The sequence below is a fragment of the Schistocerca piceifrons genome, chromosome 4 (assembly GCF_021461385.2).
Source record: "Schistocerca piceifrons isolate TAMUIC-IGC-003096 chromosome 4, iqSchPice1.1, whole genome shotgun sequence".
Lineage (NCBI taxonomy): Eukaryota > Metazoa > Arthropoda > Insecta > Orthoptera > Acrididae > Schistocerca > Schistocerca piceifrons.
The window spans coordinates 466360289-466381767 of NC_060141.1; the positions used below are offsets into that span (position 1 = coordinate 466360289).

General features: G+C 44.1%; 1 protein-coding gene and 1 non-coding gene across 3 annotated transcripts in view; both read left to right on the forward strand.

Annotated features, from left to right (window-relative positions):
* The window catches only part of LOC124795452 (nocturnin), a 384759-nt gene that overhangs the window by 79526 nt on the left and 283754 nt on the right, over window positions 1-21479 (forward strand). The gene's annotated exons all lie outside the window — the stretch shown is intronic.
* On the forward strand, window positions 20050-20123 carry Trnat-cgu. Its single transcript has one exon. It is a non-coding gene; the product is annotated as a tRNA-Thr (tRNA).

The window sequence follows — 21479 nt, forward strand, 5'->3', positions numbered from 1 at the left end:
CACTACGCCGGGAAAAAGGAGGCAGACACGATATTAGGAGATATCCCATTACAATTGTGACCTCAGCGTATATGTTCCTCATGTAAATAACTGAGGTCACATCCTCGCCTGGGACCGAACTTGCACTCGCTTTTGCTCCCGCGTTGTTACGTTCTCGTTTTCCTCCTGCTTGTGCTAGGTTAGTGTTAATGGGTCATCTCCTGTAAATTTTCGGACTCTGGCCCCACCCCAGGCCTTAAGGTCTGGGGTGCGATAAGCTACAAAAATTCAAATGCCTCTAAGCACTATGGGATTTAACATCTGAGGTCATCAGTTCCCTAGAACTTAGAACTACTTAAACCTAACTAACCTAAGGACATCACACACATCCATGCCCGAGGCAGGATTCGAACCTGCGACCGTAGCGGTCGCGCAGTTCCAAGCTGAAGCGCCTAGAACCGCTCGGCCACAGGGGCCGGCAATAAGCTACAAACTTCGTTCACTTTTGTTGTTTCTAGAGGGGACACTAACCATCGTTCGGTACGTGCAGAATGCTGTTAGATTCATTGTTTTGCCGTTTTTGCAACAGGAAGGCAATGCGTTGTTCCAACAGCACAATGGTCACCCATACACTGAAAACTCAACGTACTCTGCAAGATGCGCTTAACATTCCGTGGCCAGCTCAATCTCTGGGCTTGTCTCTCATGTAGCACGTGTGGATTATGATGGGATGAGAAGTGATTCGTGTGACTCCACAACTCTTCCATAACTGCTTGAACAGGTCGGGCTGGCGTGGAATAACCTGTCCAGGACAGATGCGCCATCTGAATGATGGACTGGATGCCGCCCGTGCAGACTACACTATAGACTAATATGGGTGTTTCAGCATGGTTCGATAACTTGTTCCTCAGAACTGCTTGTGCTATTTATATGTAAATATCGTCATTTCATGTACTCCACATGCACTGTTGCAACAATAAATCTTGAGTGAACTGGAAGCTTCTTAGAGAGTGTATTAATTTTTTTTCCGGCAATGTAGTTACGGGAAACGTATGTGTTCTTGTGATTCCCTTTTGTAGCGTACATAAGAGTCGATCAAAAAGTTTCCATTTGAGGGCATTTCTGCAGAGTGTATGCAACGTAGCGTGACTCTGACGCAGGTATATAAGCAGGGGATTAGTGTGGCGTTTGTGTCTTTCCGACATGTGTGCCGTACATATGGAAACGTGAATTATGGCGACACAGATCATCAGCCCACACGCTGAGAAAAGGAGAAGGATCCTAAACCAGTATTTCTGAATCTATCCAAGCATCTGTGAGTGACGGTTGTATTTGAAACTTTCTGGCAGGTTTAAGCTGTGTGCTGGATCAGGACTCAAACACGAGACCCGGTTCAATACGTAATTTTAACCTCCCACGAGGTTTCAACCCAGCGCACATTCAGTTGCGGAGTGAAAATTCGTTCTGGATAATGTTCTGCTTTGGACAAATGACTAAGCTTTAAACGGTGACTAGTAAAGATGACGTCCCCATCAACGTTTCGCTCACGGGGGGCTAACCAAAACCTTAATCGATAGGTACGAGTAGTTCACATAGATTTGAGATTAAACTCAGGGTATTTCCGCACAGTGACCTTAAACAGTACAGTCCCAACTCTGTTTGGCATCGAAATCTCAGAGCTGAGACTTTCATTCGCCGGCCGCTGTGATCGAGCGATTCTAGGCGCTTCAATCCGGAACCACTAGGCTGCTACGGTCGCAGGTTCGAATCCTGCCTCGGGCATTGATGTGTGTGATGTCATTATGTCAGTTAGGTTTAAGTAGTTCTAAGTTCTAGGTTTTAGTTCTAAGTTTAGGGACTGATGACCTCAGATGTTAAGTCCCATAGTGCTTGGATCCATTTGAACTACCAATGGGTCCAAACAGAAGCAACACACTGTTATTCTTTTCATGGCTCCCGAAGGACAAATCCAGGTAGACATCCATCGGAGAATGAAGAATATTTATCGGCCAGCAGGTCTGTCGAAAACCACCTTTGCGGATGGTTCCTTTCTGCTTCGTGATAAGGGACGTCCCTGCATACAGAAATGTCGTAAGGCAGAAGTTACGCACACTCAAGTAGGAGACACTTCAGCACCCGCCCTATAGTCCTGAGTTCTCCCATGCAATTACCAACCCTTCGGCCCCTTTGAAATGCTTTTAAGGGTCGACGACTCTTTTCGGAAGAGGATATGCAGCTGGTAGTTACGGACGTCTCCACGCAGCAGGACACGATTTTTTACCAAACATGTATCTTCAACCTGGTGCGTCTGTGGGATGATTGCCTGAATGCTCACGGCGATTTTGCTCGAATGGCATATCGATCCTGGACTGTACGGCCTTCAAACGGTAACTTTTTCATCACCCCTTTTAAAAACACAGACAAAGTTGTTTCACACCTGCTACGTCCACTTCACAGTGGCCTCCAATGACACCAAAACCGGTTGCGACTTGTCAACAAGTAAATTAATTGCAAGTGAAGTTGCGCGTAAGATCAGTAGCTTCCGGGTCAAGTAGTAACTCGCCACTTTCCACCAAGGAGCAGCTGACCCTTAGTTTTCTTTTTTTTTTTCTAGTCGAGTATTCCTCTACAGATGTGGGGGAAAAAAGACGTGAATAAATTAGTTTGAAGCTCTAATCTAGATGGCAGGGAAATAAGCAATTGCTCATGGTTGAGCCAGTCACTGTTCTGAAACTGCACTTCCTTGCCGGGTGAGTGATGGTAACGGTGCGAATGACGGACTTCCTTGCCCCAGCGGGCGCTCTGAGAGACAATGGACTCGTGGGGTGCCCTAGAGACGCGGCGGACAGGCAGTCTTCCTTGGACGGTGGCAACCTCCCATGCTGCCTCTGGACCGGCCGGTGTTCGAGGCCTCCGCAGTCGCTCCCGTTTCTCTTTCGACCGTGGCCCACATTGCGCTCCACTCGCGTAACCATGGCTACCCCCCGTGTGAGGCTCGCTACACGTGAGACGGCGAAGCGTGCACGTGGCGGCAGTGAACCAATCAAACAGCGCAAGCAACGCCAGCTACGCGCCTACCGATCTCTACCTACGAGTAGGGAGTGAAGCATCGTAACTAATACGAGGGTCACTCCAAAAGAAATGCACACTATCTTTTTCTAAATCCATCTTTTATTCTACATATTTGAAAGTTTTACAGTGTGTAGATACATCCTTTAGGAACAATATTCTCATTTCTCCACATAATTTCCATCCCTCTCAACTGCCTTACGCCATCTTGGAACCAGCGCCTGTATACCCGCACGGTAAAATTCTGGACCAACCTGTTGAAGCCACTGTTTGGCAGCGTGCACAAGGGAGTCATCATCTCCAAACCTTGTTCCATGAAGAGGGTCTTTCAGTTTACCAAAGACATGATAGTCACATGGAGCCAGGTCAGGACTGTAAGGCGGCTGTTACAGTGTTGTCCATCCGAGTTTTGTGATCGCTTGTGGCCGTGCATTGTCGTACAACGGCAAAACACCCTGCTTTTGCCGATGAAGTCGAACACGACTCAATCGAGCTTGAAGCTTCTTCAATGTCGTCACATATGCATCAGAATTGTGGATGTTTCCCACTGTCTCGTTTTCACAGTACAGGAATTCTATGACAGCACGTTGCTTCTGACGAACGTCAAGTGCAGCAGCCATCTTGAAGACATACTGTGACGGCGCCACTCACGGGAACAGGCTGAACTAAGTTTGAAAACAAGAGGGAAAGATGTATCTACACACTGTAAAACTTTCACACCTGCAGAATGAAAACCCAACCGAACCCTTTAATTCTGTTGTGCGGAGTGAACTGCTTACACACACGTGTATAAGTATACACGTTTTAACCTACCTACTGTATTTAAGCCTTGCTCTTCCTCTACATTTTTTACCCCTCACACTTCCACCCATTACCAAACTATTCCTCGAGTCTCAGGATTTATTCTTTCAAACTACCTCTTCCTTTAGTAAAGCTGTGCCATAAAACTATTTTCTCCCCTGTTGGATTTACTCTTCATTAGTCACTCGATCTACTCATGTAATCTTTAACATTTCACAAGTGACGGAGTGTACTATTTGTTGTCCCATTCACTTAATCGTAGCCGGCCAGAGTGGCCGAGTGGTTCTAGGCGCTACAGTCTGGAACCGCGCTAGCGCTACGGTCGCAGGTTCGAATCCTGCCGCGGGCATGGATGTGTGTGATGTCCTTGGGTTAGTTAGGTTTAAGTAGTTTTAAGCTCTAGGGGACTGATGACAGCTGTTAAGTCCCATAGTGCTCAGAGCCGTTTGAACCATTTGAACTTAATCGTAATGGCTAATGCTCTGATTAGCTATCATTCCTCTCTTCTCCCAGTTATCGATTATGCTAAACAGTTCTATTAGAATATCTTTCTTTGGTTGAAATGTAAATAGTTAAAGCAGAAAACCTGTTTTAAATATTCCCAAACCCGTAGATTCCGGTTAGTTTGGTCCGAGCTGCATAATAATGAACAGTTCTACAACAGTTAATTTGCTCGCTGGTATAGGGGATTAAATATGAAAAACAAAATTGAAGTACTGTGTTCCTACACCGAGAAACAAGGGTGAATTACACTGGCCAGCGAGAACATTGGTTCAAATGGCTCTGAGCACTATGGGACTCAACTTCTAAGGTCATCAGTCCCCTAGAACTTAGAACTACTTAAACCTAACTAACCTAAGGACATCACACACATCCATGCCCGAGGCAGGATTCGAATCTGCGACCGTAGCGGTCACGCGGTTCCAGACTGAAGCGCCTTTAACCGCACGGCCACACCGGCCGGCAGCGAGAACATTATGACGACTTACCTGATAGCCGGTATGTCATCCATTGGCGCGGATAACAGCAGCTACGCGTCCTGGCATGGAAGCAATGAAACCTTGGTAGGTCAGTGGAGGGATTTGGCACCAGTCCTGCACTCAAAAGTCACCTGATTCCCGCACATTCCGGGGAGGGGGGCGATGAGCTCTGACGCAACATTCAGTCACATCCTAGATGTGTTCGATATGGTTCAGATATGACGAGGTGAGGGGCCATCACATCAATTGGAACTCGCCATTGTGTTCCTTGAACCACACCATCACACTCCTGACTTTGTGACATGGCGCATTATCTTATTGAAAAATGCCACTGTCGCCGGGAAACATGATCATCATGAAGGGGTGTACTTGGTCTACAGCCAGTGCACGATACTCCTTTGTCACATGGCACCTTGCACGAACTCCACTGGACCCTTGGATGCCCACGTGATTGTTCCCCAGAGCATAATGGAGCCGCCGCCAGCTTGTCTCCGTCCCGCAGTACAGAGGTTCCACTGGAAAATGACACCCTCCTATCGGCATGATGAAGGTTTCGGGATTCATCAGACCATCCAATGCGCTCCCGTTGCGCCAACGTCCAGTGCCGATGGCGACGAGCCCATTTCAGTCGCAGTTGCCGATGTCGTGGTGTTAACATTGGCACATGCATGGTTATTCGGCTGCGGAGGCCCATCGTTAGGAGTGTTCGGTACACTGTGTGTTCAGACACAATTGTACTCTGCTCATAAGTGAAGTTTGGTGTTAGTTCGCCGCCTATACTGTTTTACCAGTCTGCCCAGCGTACGACGTCCGACATCTGTAATAAAGGGTGGCCACCCAACCCCACGACGTTTGGAGCTGGTTTCACCTTGGTTTCGCCACGTGTTGAAGATACTCATCGGAGCACTCTTCGAACACCAGCAAGGCGTACAGTTTCCGAAATGTTCGTGGCGAGCCTCAAAACATTACGCTCACTGATACTGCATGCACCGTGCGTGCGTCTGACTAGCAGTCATTCCTCGCAAGGTGATGCTACTATGGGCTGAACGGGTTTATATCGATATCAAATCGGTGGTCATAATGTTCTGACTGATCAGTGTAAGCTGGACTGTTAACGGGGTGTAGCTATGTTACGAAGGAAGCAGTTTTGTTAAAAACTCACACTTCCGTTCTGATTTATTTTCTGTAATTTAGTTAAATGTATGTATACCTATAGTATCAAAAAATTCTTTTAATATTTTGAGTATTCACGGGAAGAATGTCCAGTAAATAAATAACAGACACATCAGCTACTGAAATATTCGTTGTTGACGAGATTATACACTTCCTGTTAGCATTTAATGCAAGTACAAACGGAACACCTGATAAGGTCCGGCATTGGACACGCTCTTATTTAATCGATATTCGAATGCAGTGATCTCATAAACAAGGAAGAACGATGCTTAAAACGATAATTTTGTCGTGCCAGCTAGCTACAAATTAAACATCTTAACTCTGTGGGCGATATTAAGTCAGAGCTCCGGGACATAACACGGTGAATCTTCAATGAGACGCGTCCCTGCAGGAACACCGTAATTTGCAGCGCATTACTTAATGCAATTTCCACCGCGTTACTTAATCCATTAAATTACTCGTGCGGAAATTTCATCCGAGGTCTTAACGCCCTTCACGGTAAAAATGTCCTTGGATGAAACTTTCTTGTAAACCATCCTGTAGAATAGCACACAGTGCACCGTCTACAAACTTTCTTTAAATATGTAACGAACTTTCAATGCCCGTAATATAGATTACGTGGTTGACCAGTTTTACATATAAAAAATCGAAATGGTAATTTTATTCTAGAGGGAGTGGCTCTATCGATATGACGTAAGCTGTGGCTGCTTGTACTGCCCTGTGAACAACAGTCTCCGTTTGAATCCGGGTGTGTATGTGTTAAAGTCGAACAACAACAGTTATCACAAACTCGACGAATCTATGTGACTCGGTTTAAAGGGTACGTTACTACTACAGTTCAGTGTGGTTTTTTATTTTTATTTTACCTTTCAGTTACTGATTCTTGTATGTTTCTCGTATTTTAACACTGAGGATAACTGCTCAACAGTCCATCTCCTCCGCTCCCTCTCTCTGTCCTCCACTTCAACCCACACTCTCAGCCCGTCACCTCCTGCCCATCTCTCTGTCCACCTCCCACTACATCCCTCTCTGCCCAACTCCTCCTGCCCCTCTACCTTTCCATCTGCTCCTACCCCATCTTTCTATCCATCAGCACGTCCCCAATCTGTCCATCACCTGCCCCTCCCCCTCTTTCCATCTCCTTCTCCTCCCATTTAAATAGCTCCCCTCCACTCCCCCTCACTGTCCACCTCCTCCTGATCCTTTCTTCGTACATATCCCTCCCCCTCTCTCTATCTCCATCTCACCCCTCTCTCTGTCCGTCTCTTCCACCACTCTGCCTCTGTCCATCTCATCCTCTTTCCTGTCTCTGTCCATATCCTCCTCTCCCCAATCTGTGTCAATCTTCTCTTTCACCTCTCTCTCTTTCCATCTCCTACTTCCCCATTTTCTCTCCATATCATCGCCCTTACCCCAACAGGAGGCTGGTGGTTGTTATCCCCACAATACGGCTTTCCAGATCGTAACTAACATACGTACCAAATTTGGTTGAAAGTGTTCCATAGTTCTAGGAAGGGCTTTCTACCCATGGCTTTGCTCACGTATGCACGTGTCAAATATATTTCACTAATATTTAACATATCTCTACCCTTATTTCACCAGTATGTCTATCGAACTTGGCCCTCTGTTTCATTTTCACGTATTTCAATGTTTATGATGTCGTATCTCCTGAACTATGTGTCGTACAGTGATATAATTCTGCAGTTACATTCAATGGTATATGTGAATACTGACTGAAAAATTTGTCGCCAATACGGGTACTGGTAAAACAGTAATAAATTAAAACGTCATGCCCGATGCGGCAGTTTTAATACTTGAACTGTGTCTGGGATGGAAGCGAGAAGAAGTTTCGTAAACGTCTGAAATTATGTGTAAAGTTGGTTGCAAGTTGCTAGATGCGTTCATTCTCAAATACTGGATGAGTAATGTATTGGTATTCGCGCGTCTTGGGCTACACTGCTTTTTCACCCCAGCCTCTTTGATAGGCAGGTGGTCTTTACCACCACAGCGATTCTTTTCATTAACTGATATGTTTGCCAAGTTTGGTTGAAATCGGTCCCATAGTTTAGGAGGAGATGTGTAACATTTATATGTACATAAATACATATGTGACTCCATTTTTATAATATGCATTGGCATGGGTTTGACTGTCCATAACTGCATCTGGTGCCTCATTTCCTGAATACAAACTGCTAATGTGTTAAATCATAGGTTTAGGCAACTTGTCATATGATCCTTGACTAATAGAAGTAGAATTCCATACTCAGGTGCATATTTCATTAACATAAATTTGGTAGATGGGTTGAAGAATATCTCATTCGGCAAACATCTGAGGATAAATCTAGAAGGCTAGTAACCAACTAAGGCAGCAAATGGTTTCCACATCTGCCTTCTAACCAAAAGACGTGCGTTCAAGTCCCAGCTGTGGTGCGAATTTTAATTCACTACTTCAGCTTCCATCCTTACGGAGGAGCTAGTTTCAGTTGTTGATGCCTTTCTTTTTGCCAAGGTTGTTCCTCCTTCAAAACTGATACGGATGCCACAACAGTATGGTCATTGGACGCCCGCCCGGTTAGCCGTGCGGTCTAACGCACGGCTTTCCGGGCGGGAAGGACCGCCGGTCCCCGGCACGAATCCGCCCGGCGGATTTGTGTCGAGGTCCGGTGTGCTGGCCAGTCTGTGGATAGTTTTTAGGCGGTTTTCCATCTGCTTCAGCAAATGCGGGCTGCTTCCCCTTATTCCCCCTCAGCTACGCTATGTCGGCGATTGCTGCGCAAACAAGTTCTCCACGTACGCGTACACCACCATTACTCTACCATGCAAACATAGGTGTTACACTCGTCTGGTGTGAGATGTTCCCTGGGGTGTCCACCGGGTGCCGAACCGCACAATATCCTGGGTTCGGTGTGGGGCGGCAGAGGGGTGAAGTGGACTGCGGTAGTCGTCGTGGGATTGCGGACCACAGCGGCTGCGGCGGGGACGGAGCCTCTCCGTCGTTTCTAGGTCCCCGGTTAACATAACATTACATGGTCATTGGAAAGATTTCTGACCACCACAATCAGTTGATAAAACTGCAAGAGATGTATAGCTACAACAACAAGGCATAGACATTAAAAGCTGGTGAGCATGACGAGGCCAGATAGCAAGGCCATAGCAGGATGGCAGTTGGAAACTGTTGTGTTGCTGATATCTTCGTACCCACCTGTTGTCGGTCAGACGAGGCTCAGCAAGTCAGAAATTCAACCTGGTTCCTTCAAACCACAAATTGATTGCCTTGACCAATTCATTAGTCTGCTTGGCGAAACATGCCGTTTAGGAATTGGTGTATGTGTAGAATGAAGTGACTGTCTTGTTCATCTAACAATTATTGAAAAGATTTTACAAAAAGCTCGGCAGTTTCTCTTAGTACCTAAATCGTATTCATCACAGTAAAATCCTCAGGGCTTCCTTTTGATTCTTTCGTATCATATTTAAGAAACTAATCGAGTTTGAGAAAAGTCTTTTTTTTCAGAGATAAATGAGGAAAGTAACGTCATAGTGAAACGCATAGTGTTAACTGGTAATTAAAACGTGTCAGACACTTCTGGGAAAATGAAAGGGAGCTCCCGATTGGTTTTAGAACCTAATCTCCCCCTTTTCGTAGGCAATACACTTGCAGCTGATCGCTTGAATCACAGTTATACATTACTGTATCATTCATTCTCAAATCAGTAACGACATCCTATAGAATCGTAACACAACGACCTGTTTCGCTACTGCTTAAAGTTTCTAAGAACTGTAATTGAAGCTAGACCGACACCTCATCGAACTTTGTCATTATGTCTTATTCATTACATTCAGCTGCACATCCGAATCCATTTGGAAATTATCCCCACTTCGTTTAATCTTTCCACATAATAAGACAAGATTATAATAGTAATTTCATTTCATGTAACAGTCGTGGGTTCTTATAGTTTAAATGTGAACCTCATCGTAAATATTTCCTTGCTTCTTGTAGCGAAACCGTGTGACTATACGTGTGACATACCATGTCTTTACCGACGGAGGTTCTGTGCTAGTTCGACTACTTCGATCTTTTCATTTAAAGTTATCAGGTCACGAATAGGTACAACGATGTATCATTATCACCGTCATCAAAACAGCGCTTTAAGATTATGACGCAACCCATTCCTAATTGGTTTCCACATCTTTGTTTTATTAAGGAGACCGAACATATGATTGTGACTGATCTATAGCGATAAGAGTCTCTACACGTTATCTTGGGTAAAGGGACCTCATCTATTCCTTGCTAGTTCCACAAGTAGCCTTTAGACGCACAGGCTGTTCCACCACATCTCAGTATGTCGAAGTGCGCAGTTGCGACGGTACTGCGCACGACTGTGATCTCTAGCAGATGATTCTGGAACTCTACAGATAAACTGCTGTTCACATTCGCATCAGGCGATGCGGCACGTAGTTTTAGCGAAGATTTGTTTGTTCGAACCCAAACACTTTTCTTGTCAGCGCAGTAAATGTGTTTGTGAAAAGACGAGCCAAGGCACAAAGTATAGGCAAGGCAGTGAAGCAAGTGGGTAGAGCTATCTGCAACAAACTCAGAATTATTTTAATCTACTCACGCTTCCAGAAGGCTTTTGCCGTGGTTGTAAAATATTCCATTTACACTAATGCTACAACTCATAAAAAAATAAATCGTATATAATTTTGTGTAGTATGCAGAAAAAAGGAAGGAAAAGGATGGAATATAATCATAGCAACAACGTTATTAAGACTGACTTACATGCTGCCACTTATTATCTGTTGGCATTGCTGATAACTCACAAGTAATGTTTGTTTTAATACTAGTTAAAGAAATTAGAAAAGAAACAATACTGCAATTAAGAAAACGAATCAAAACAGTTACAGCCATTTCCAATAGTACCACTATTACTTCTAATTCTTATCAGTACACTTTCTAGTAGGAGCAGTTGCAAACGCCTAATATTACCACTCTTGAAAAATGAACACATTTTCCTTGTTGATATAATTTATAATGAATATCATTACAAAACCTTGAATGAATTTGTCACTCTGCAACGGAATTTGCGCTGATATGAAACTTCCTGGCAGATTACAACTGTATGTCAGACCGAGTCTCGAACTCGGGACCTTCGCCCTTCGCGGGCAGGTGCTCAATGATTGACATACCCAAACACAATTGGCAACACCTCTTAAGCTCTTTACTTCTGACAGTACCTCATCTCCTACCTTCTAAAATAGCCTGTGAAAGGCAAAGGTCCTGAGTTCTTTGTCTGGCACACAGTTTAAATCTGCCAAGAAGTTTCGTATCTGTGCACACTTCGCTGCGGAGTGAAAAATGCAGTCAGGAATCATCGCCCAGGCCGTGGCTGAGACATGTTTCCGCAATATTCTTTCTTCCAGGAGTGGAGAAGGTCTGTGAAGTTTGAAAGGTGGGAAATGTGTGTTTTTTTCTTTTTTAAACTCTTGACTTCGTGGTTTAATAAAACACCTACAAAAACTAAACATAATTTATATTTCGTAATTTTAGGAATAAAACTATTTAAACAAGAAATTTCGTTTTCATTTTAACATTTTATTAGCAGCTTAAGTTGGTGATGGTGGAGACATGGAAGATGAGGTCTAGGAGACAATTACTGGTTAGCATCTGATTGCACTCACTGAGCAGTCGTCTCAGAAAGGTTGGGAACCGCTGACGTATGTCCTGCTTTCACCGTGTCCCAGGCTGACGATCAATAGTTTACATAACGTGACAGTTATTGAACTATATCAAATAAAATCGTCATAACTTCTGAACGGTTTGCGCTAGGACGTTCAAACTGCCCGGTTGGTCGCGGGGCATGATGGGAATTAGTACGGTTTGGTTCAGCGACGAAACCCATTTTCATTTGGTAGGGTTTTGCAATAAGCAAAACTGCCGCATTTAGGGGATTGAGAATCCGCATTTCGCGATCGAGAAGTCTCTTCACCCTCAACGGGTGACTGTGTGGTGTGCAATGTGTAGTGTGCAGTGTCCAGTCATGGAATAATCGGTGCGATATTCCTTGATGGCACGGCGACTACCGCACGGTACTTGTAGGTTTTGAAGACGACTACATCCCCATTATCCAAAGTGACCCTGGTTTCGACAAGATATGGTTCACACAAGACGGAGCTCGACTCCATCGAAGAAGGAGAGTGTTTGATGTCCCCACTGGCATGGGCTTCGATTGGCCGCCATATTCTCCGGATCTGAACACATGCGATTCCGTTTGTGGGGCTAGACAAGGTGTACAGCAATAACCCTAAAACCATCGTTGAGCTGAAAACAGCCATTCAGGAGGTTATTGACAGCATCTCTGTTCTTATACTTCAGCGGGTCATGCAGAATTTCGCTATTGGTCTGCACCACGTCATCGCCAATGATGGCAAGCATATCGAACATGTCATAACCTGAATCTGAATATCCGTAGTGATGTTTACATGTCGAATAAAGTGTGTACATGCCGTAGTTTGTAACTAATTTACGTTTTGTTTTCATATAGTTCAACAATTGTCACCCCGTATCTTCATCATCATCACCAAGGGCAATAGCAGTAATGTCCTGCTACGTTAAGGGGTCCTTGCGTCTGCGTTTCAGGCGGTCCATCGCTTCCTCCTTAATGCATTGTCGTCCAGCAAATAGTCCAGTATCTGAAATATCTTCTTCCATTGCCTCCCCTTCGCTTCGCCATATCCTTCTAAGACTGGTTTATAAGCGCCTGCTTCTTTTTGACACTCTATACGGTTTCGTTTCCGTCCTTTTATCACAGTAATGTTTTCTCTTCTCTCCGAATCTCAGTAAGCCCTATCCATGCAACTATGTTTTACATCTTCCGCCACGTCCACATCAAAAATGCCACAAGCTTTCTTTTATCTTCCTTCCTCATTGTCCACATTGCAGCACCAACACGAGTACAATCCTCTCTTTCCCTCAAATCTTTATCCACACGGCTGCAAAAAACTGCCTCTTTCGATATTGGCATCCTTGTTTTAATTTATGCACAGCACTTTCATTCGATTGCTATGCTGCTTCCAAGGTGATTAAAAACTTCCACATTTTTTTTCTCCATTCAGCATTATGTTTTTCCTTTATCACTAGTGGGCAATGCTCACTCATGTTCCTTACGAAAAAACTGAAAAGGTTAGGAAACAAGCAACAGCCTATGTTTCTTTTCCTAAATCAGTCCGTCTCATATCTTCTTCCCTCACTCTCACTGCCGTGTTTTGAACGAGTTTATTTACGTTGCCTTATTTCTAGTTTAGTGTTTCTTCCCTCCTTGTAGTTGCAAGTTTATCCCAAGTCTTTTCCACTTCTACAAAACACCCTTCTCAATAGATATCTCTCACAAAACTCACAAGATTCCTGTTGCATGTCTTGTGCCTGTATTCTTCCTAAACCCAAACTGCTCCTCAGCCAATTTACCCCCATTACCTTTTCCATCCTGGACATAACATTGGCTGCAAGTGAAGTGAGGCTGATTGTCCTGGGCTCCCTGCGTTTCTTTGTTTCCCGTTTCTTTGGTATTTCTGTCGTTGTCACAATGAAATTCTCCACTGGTCATTCGCCACTTTCAAGTTGTTGCATAACTTCAATATTTCTGTTATTCCTAATTGGTACAAAAACTTAACTATTTCTTCTGGTATTTTATCTGTACCTGTTTGCAATCCCAATTTTCACTACAGTTTTTGCGATCTTTACCTCATTTACGTTGGGGTACGAATTTATAGGTACAGTTCCTTGATTAATTTTCAAACTATCTGCATGTTATCGCCTAAAATGTTGGAGAGTTTTATAATTTCCTGCTCAGTGTTGGCTTCTGTTCTTAACCCTCTGATAAATTGCTCCTCAAGTTGTTTTTTGTGGCCATTTTCCGCAGCAAGTATAATAGATATTCGTGGGTTTAGTCTGGAAAAATACTATTTTTACTCACACTTGTGGTTTCTAAGCAGTTAACACCATAAAATTTAAATGAATAAAATGTTACAGCTATCTTTCTGTCTGACAAAAATACGCCTTTCGTCTCATCTGGTCACATTTGAAAGAGCTCTTTTTCACTACATTTTCAAAAATCGTTATACGGGATGGTCAGAAACACTCTGAAAAGCTTGTAAGGGTGTTGCAGGGTAAGTTGCGCTGAGAAATAATAGTTAAGAAAAAATTCGACACGTTGCGCCATTTTCGAGTTAATTAGTATGTAGTTAGCCAGTCAGACTGTCGGGAGTGCAAATTCAAATAGCCCACCACAAACAATTAGTTTCAGTTGTTATCTTAGCGTAGATGATAACGCACGAGACTGCTCAGCCGCTGGTGTGGATTCGATGCTCACTGACGTCCCACCTCCAATTTCGTATCGCTCTCTTGTTCGGTTTTGGGAAATCAAAGTAAACGCACGTTCGGCGACACCATCTTTGGTCGGTTGCTTGAATCTGCGTGCATACGACTCTACAATCATTGACACTAGTCAATATAGTTATCCGTCTTGATCGCTATTTTTACTTTTTATTTTATTTTTTTAAATACTGACCTTAACATGTTGAGGCACAGTCATCTTAAGAATCACTTTCAAAACCACGGTACACTGTATATTGTCAGTTAGCTAGCCTATTGTACACGCACATATGGGAACAGGCAGGATATAGTGTATCGAGATGTTGAAAGGGATTCTGAAGACAGCTGCGGGCTACACAAGTTAAGGTGTACATAAAAAAAATGACGATCAAGGAATGTTAGCAGTATGTTAGCGGCAAGAAACAATCAATGCGTTCTGTGCGCGATAGCAATGGAGATACTATCGAAGACAGTGCTGCCAAAGCAGAGTTACTAAACACAGCCTTCCGAAATGCCTTCACAAAAAAAGACGAACTAAATATTAAGGAATTCCAATCGAGAACAGCTGCCATAAATATCCTCAGAGTAGTGAAGTAACTTAAATCACTTAATAAAAGCAAGTCTTCTGGTCCAGACTATATCCCAAGTAGGTTCCTTTCGGAGTATGCTGATGCATTAGCTCCATACTTAACAATCATATACAACCGTTCGCTCAACGAAAGATCCGTACCCAAAGACTGGAAAGTTGCACTGGTCACACCAATATTCAAGAAAGATATTAGGAGTAATCCACTAAATTACAGACCCATATCGTTAACGTCGATATGCAGCAGGATTTTAGAACATATATTGTGTTCGAACATTATAAATTACCTCGAAGAAAACGGTCTGTTGACACACAGTCAACATGGTTTTAGAAAACATCGTTCCTGTGAAACACAACTAGCTCTTAATTCACGTGAAATATTGAGTGCTATTGACAAGGGATTTCAAATCGATTCCGTATTTCTGGATTTCCGGAAGGCTTTTGACACTTTACCACACAAGCGGCTTGTAGTGAAATTGCGTGCTTATGGGATATCGTCTCAGTTATGTGACTGGATTCGTAATTTCCTGTTAGAGAGGTAAGTAATGGAAAGTCATCGAGTAAAACAGAAATGATTTCTGGCGTTCCCCACAGTAATGTTATAGGCCCTTTGCTGATCCTTATCTATATTAACGATTTTGCAGACAATCTAAGCAGCCGTCTTCGGATGTTTGCAAATGACGCTGTCGTTCAACGACTAATAAAGCCATCAGAAGATCAAAACAAACTGCAAAACTATTTAGAAGAGGTATCTGAATGGTGCGAAAAGTGGCAGTTGACTCTAAATAACGAAAAGTGTCTGGTCATCCACATGAGTACTAAAAGGAACTCGTTAAATTTCGGTTACACGATAAATCAGTCTATTCTAAAAGCCTTAAATTCAACTAAATACCTAGGCATTACAATTACGAACAACTTAACTTGGAAGGGACACACAGAAAATGTTGTGAGGAAGGCTAACCAAAGACTGCGTTTTATGGGCAGGAGACTTGGAAAATGTAACAGGTCTACTAAGGAGACTGCCTACAGTACGCTTTTCCGTCCTCTTTTAGAATACTGCTGCGCGGTGTGGGATTCTTACCAGATAGGACTGACGGAGCACATCGAAAAAGTTCAAAGAAAGGCAGCATGTTTTGTATTATCACGAAATATGGGAGGGAGTGATGCAGGATTTGGGCTAGAAATCATTAAAAGAAAGGAGTTTTACGCTGCGACGGAATCTTCTCACGAAAGTCCAATCACCAACTTTGTCCTCCGAATGCGAAAATATTTTGTTGACAACGACCTACGTAGGGAAGAACGATCACCACGATAAAATAAGGGAAATCAGAGCTCGTACAGAATGATATAGGTGTTCATTCTTTCCCCGTGCTATACGAGACTGGAATAACAGAGAATTGTGAAGGTGGTTCCATGAACCCTCTGCCAGGCACTTGAATGTAATTTGCAGAGTATCCATGTAGGTTTTTATTGATTATTAATACGGATAGAATGTACGTCAGGGAAAGGGTGGAGAGTGGGGAGATGTCTAGTTGTTTAGTGGATTGGATTCATTCGTCTGGAAGTCCAAAAATGGCTCTGAGCACTATGGGACTCAACTGCTGAGGTCATTAGTCCCCTAGAACTTAGAACTAGTTAAACCTAACTAACCTAAGGACATCACAAACATCCATGCCCGAGGCAGGATTCGAACCTGCGAGCTGGCCGCGGTGGTCTAGCGGTTCAGGCGCTCAGTCCGGAACCGCGCGACTGCTACGGTCGCAGGTGTAAGTAGGCTGTTTATGTTTTCTCTATGTAAGTAGGCTGTTTAGGTTTTTTTATTGATAACGCCACCTCTGTATGACAATCACTGGCTGTGCTGTGTGCAGTCTGTGGCTGCTTTGCATTGTTGTAATACTCGCCATTGTAGTGTTAGGCAGCTGGCTGTGAACAGCGCGTAGCGTTGCGCAGTTGGAGGTGAGCCGCCAGCAGTGGTGGATGTGGGGAATAATATGTTATTTTCTTTGTAAAGTTGTTTACAATTCTGTTCTGTTTCAATGTTCATGTGTGAAATTAATGTTTCGAAAACTATTCTCATTATTTTATGTATGTACTTATGTCACTATTTTTGTAACACTGATGTATATGTTTATTTCTATTCTTTTGTAACGCCTGTTTTACTACAAATGTTATCTGTATTGTTATGTTTTTAATGATGTATTTTGTACCTTTGTAATTCTATTCTTATGTTATAAAATTGTAATTGTCACCAGTTCATGACATTATTAACTTGTTAGTTACATTTCACTGCACACGTTTCTGTTGGTCATAGTATATGGACAATATGTGAGAAGTAGGGACTGATAGTGTTTGCACGTGTGTTGGTAATTCAGCAAGGGACTGGATAACAGCATTGCTGGATCTAAGGACAATTCCAGAAACTTTGTGAGTGCACAAGTAGGACTGCAGTGGGTCTGCACCTCTGGTGGCCCACCAATACCACAATCTCTACCAGGACTACAGTGGGTCTGCTCTGTGATGACCTACCTAACAATATTCTTCAAAACGTCGAATGAACTCTGCTGTGGGTTTGCTCTGTTGTGGCCCATTACCTGCATGCATGTTGAGAGTCAGCGCTGTCTTTCCATTGGAAGGACAACGCTACTTCTTCAAGACTGCATGGAAATCCACTACTTCTGTGTGCATTTTCTTTTACTGCTCAGACTTTGAGAAAAACACTGCTATTCTCCTGTTATGTACGATTAGGACTGTCTTTATGGACTGTGAGAAAATTTGAGCTTTTGACCAACATAATATCAATAAGTGTGTGCATTTGATTTCTTTGTTATTGTAATTACGATGGTGAAAAAATTTAATCAAATCATTATTGGCCACTGCCCAAAAATATTTTATAAAATTTTTTGTGGGGAGCATGGGGGCTATGTAAGTAGGCTGTTTATGTTTTCTCTATGTAAGTAGGCTGTTTAGGTTTTTTTATTGGTAACGCCACCTCTGTATGACAATCACTGGCTGTGCTGTGTGCAGTCTGTGGCTGCTTTGCATTGTTGTAATACTCGCCATTGTAGTGTTAGGCAGCTGGCTGTGAACAGCGCGTAGCGTTGCGCAGTTGGAGGTGAGCCGCCAGCAGTGGTGGATGTTGGGAGAGAGATGGCGGAGTTTTGTAATTTGTCATGAACTGATATATATATTATGACTTGTGATGATATTAAGGTAAATACATTGTTTGTTCTCTATTAATATCTTTCATTTGCTAACTATCCCTATCAGTAGTTAGTGCCTTCCATAGTTTGAATCTTTTATTTAGCTGGCAGTAGTGGCGCTCGCTGTATTGCAGTAGCTTGAGCAGCGAAGATTTTTGTGAGGTAAGTGATTTGTGAAAGGTATAGGTTAATGTTAGTCAGGGCCCATTCTTTTGTAGGGAATTTTGAAAGTCAGATTGCGTTGCGCTAACAAAATATTGTGTGTCAGTTTAAGCACAGTCCTGTATAAATTGTTCAAAGGGTACGTTTCACAGGTTCGAATCCTGCCTCGGGCATGGATGTGTGTGATGTCCTTAGGTTAGTTAGGTTTAAGTAGTCCTAAGTTCTAGGGGACTGATGACCACAGATGTTAAGTCCCATAGTGCTCAGAGCCATTCGAACCTGCGACCGTAGCGGTCTTGCGGTTCCAGACTGCAGCGGCTTTAACCGCACGGCCACTTCGGCCGGCTCGTCTGGAAGTCATTCGGATGCAGTCAGGGAAGCAATTAGAACCGTCCGCCCCACGTTCTCTGATCTGTGTGCTTTGCCTCCCCGTCCGATTGGGAAACATGATTTTTATCCGCGTTATGTAGTCCTACGGGACGTCTAAAAGGAGCTGAACATTGAGCGAGGTCAGTTAATCTGCCGGAAAAGCGATCCCGCGGCCTGAATGCAGGTCGAGGCCGGAGACGCAAGTCGGGCGGCCTTGGGCGGGTCCAGGCGGACAGCGCCCGCATCCGTCTCGCTGCTGCATTTCCCTGACAGCGCGTCTGCGCAGCAACGCATTAGCAGTGCTGAGCTGCCTTCACACGCGCCTCCGCCGCCGCGAGCTGGCCCACGTCCGAATCTGGGTCGCTCGCGCAAGCCGCTTGCCCGTATGCTGCGGATCTCAACTCGACTGGAATGGTAATGACGGCCTGCGACACGGAATCGCCGAGTACAGTTGCTGCCGCTCCGCTCCGTAGCCCCATTATCTACAGGCAAGAGTTCCAGGTACTCTCCTTGCGAAATGACTGGTGTTCTCACCGCTACGATCAGAGACTTGCGCTCCATGGCTACCCAGTGGCGAGACGAAACAACGAGGAGCCAGATTCTGATTCTTTCGCTCATACTATTACGCGAAAGCGACAGATGTCGGAAACAAATGGCGGTGCATATGGGATGATTAAACCTAATATCCCGAAATTAAGAACGATGGTGAGACAATACACTACCGTTTGTAAAAACTAAAACATTCAGAAGTAATGGTCTGCAGCACGCCACTATAAGGGGACGTGTTGAACAGCGGAATCATAAGTGATTTAAATGACAGAGTGATGGCGTGCACGCAGGATCAACAGCGCCCTCTTTTGTGTGAACGAAGAGGTCAGTGTTATGCAATGCTCAGTCCGAAAGAACAGATGCTACTGGTGACTGTGCAGCTCTCTAGAATGAAATTACAATTAAATCAATACCGATAGCTGCTGACGGGCGTTGATATACATCAACGGGGAAAGCTTAAAATGTGTGCCCCGATCGGGACTCGAACCCGGGCTCTCCTGCTTACATGGCAGACGCTTTATCCATCTGAGCGACTTGTCCCTTGCACGCTTCCCGTGAGACCCACATTCTCAACTCTCCACTATCTACATACGTAATGTTCCAATTAGGTATCTGCCCATCCACTGATTACTCGCGCACACTAAGGTGACGATTCCAGTAAGAGTTCGGGCAACCTGTGCGCATTCGCGCAGATGAATGTCAATGGGCAAATATCTATTAGGAACATTACGTATGTAGATAGTGGAGCGTTGAAAATGTGGGTCTAACGGGAAGCGTGCAAGGCATAAGTCGCTGCAGTCACCCTTTTCATCTGTGTCCTCGGTGGCTCAGATGGGTAAAGCGTCTGCCACGTAAGCAGGAGATCCCGGGTTCGAGTCCCGGTCGGGGCACACATTTTCAGCTGTCTCCATCGAGGTATATCAACAACACCTCTCGGCAGCTGAGGGTTTCAATTAACTATCATTTAGTACGTTAGAGTACCATAATTTTATGTGTTCGTTGTTTTATAGTTGTTTAGTCTTCAAATATTGGCATCGTGTTATTGTTCTGTGGTAAAGAGGAGCAGAGGATGGCGGTAATGTGTCGCCGAAACTAGTCGTGTGATAGAATAAATACATTCTCAAGATACAGCTGTGGTGTTACTTTTCCTCATATATAGATGGCTGGACTGCGTCACTAACGGGGACCGATGGGAAGATGTGGTCCACAGACACTGGCGCTTCGTTCACGTGTTGCTGTTGCTGCTAGTATGGCGGGGAAAAACCTCTCATTATGATCCCAGTCACAGCGTCACACCAGCAAACTGCTCAGTTCCAGTACGGAACTTTTGCTCTTCTTCCATATTTACTTTTTTCCTGGAGTGACAAGACGAGATTTCAGAGCACAGATTATTCGTTGTCTGAGTTGCTGTCCTAATGTTCAGGAGCTCCACGCCTGGCTGACTACGTACGCCCTCACTTTGGATTTCAAGTGTCCTTTCTTAGAAGATCATCATTTTTCTAGAACTAAACTTACACTCTGTACTGGAAACTGTACTGTAATGAAATGTCATTAAAATTAAAACTCCATACTATACCTTTTGTAACGTACTTTTGATACAACCACAGAAGGAGATTTTACACATCACCACCCTCAAGCATTTATAGTGCGCTGAGGGAAACACTATGAGAGGAGAAACTGGAACACTGTTAATGATTAGTGACAAGAACATACACATTTTATTGACGAATACTCAACTTTGTACAAATCGGCCCAGGCAGCAGATCCTGAAGTTCAACTACTATCCAGAAGCTAAGGCTGGATAGTAAACAGTTCTTGTCCCACTAGAACGTTCGCTGAAGAAGGGCTGGCGTGGATTCTGTAGAAGCAGACGATGCAGTGAGAAGTACTCAAGTAGAAGGCGGTCCTCTAGGTAGTCGGGCCGATCTGGAACCGCCCACTCTGCTGTGGCGCCGGCGTATACCACTTCTCTGGCGGCGCCACCGCTGCGACTGCGGCAATCGCTGTGTTATACGCCGCCTATCGAGTAGGTTGTCGACCTATCGACGCCTGTGTTGCTGCTTGATGATGCATTCCGTGCTTACGACACCACAATATCGGTAATTGAAAAAAAAAAACAGTAGCAGAGTACATGCTTAATTTCTCAAATGTTTGAGTATAAAGTGTGTTCTGGTACAGAATGATAGTTTCATTCGGGAAAATATCTCTCAGTCTGTGGGTAAGCCGTTCTCTGGAATATCCTTTTC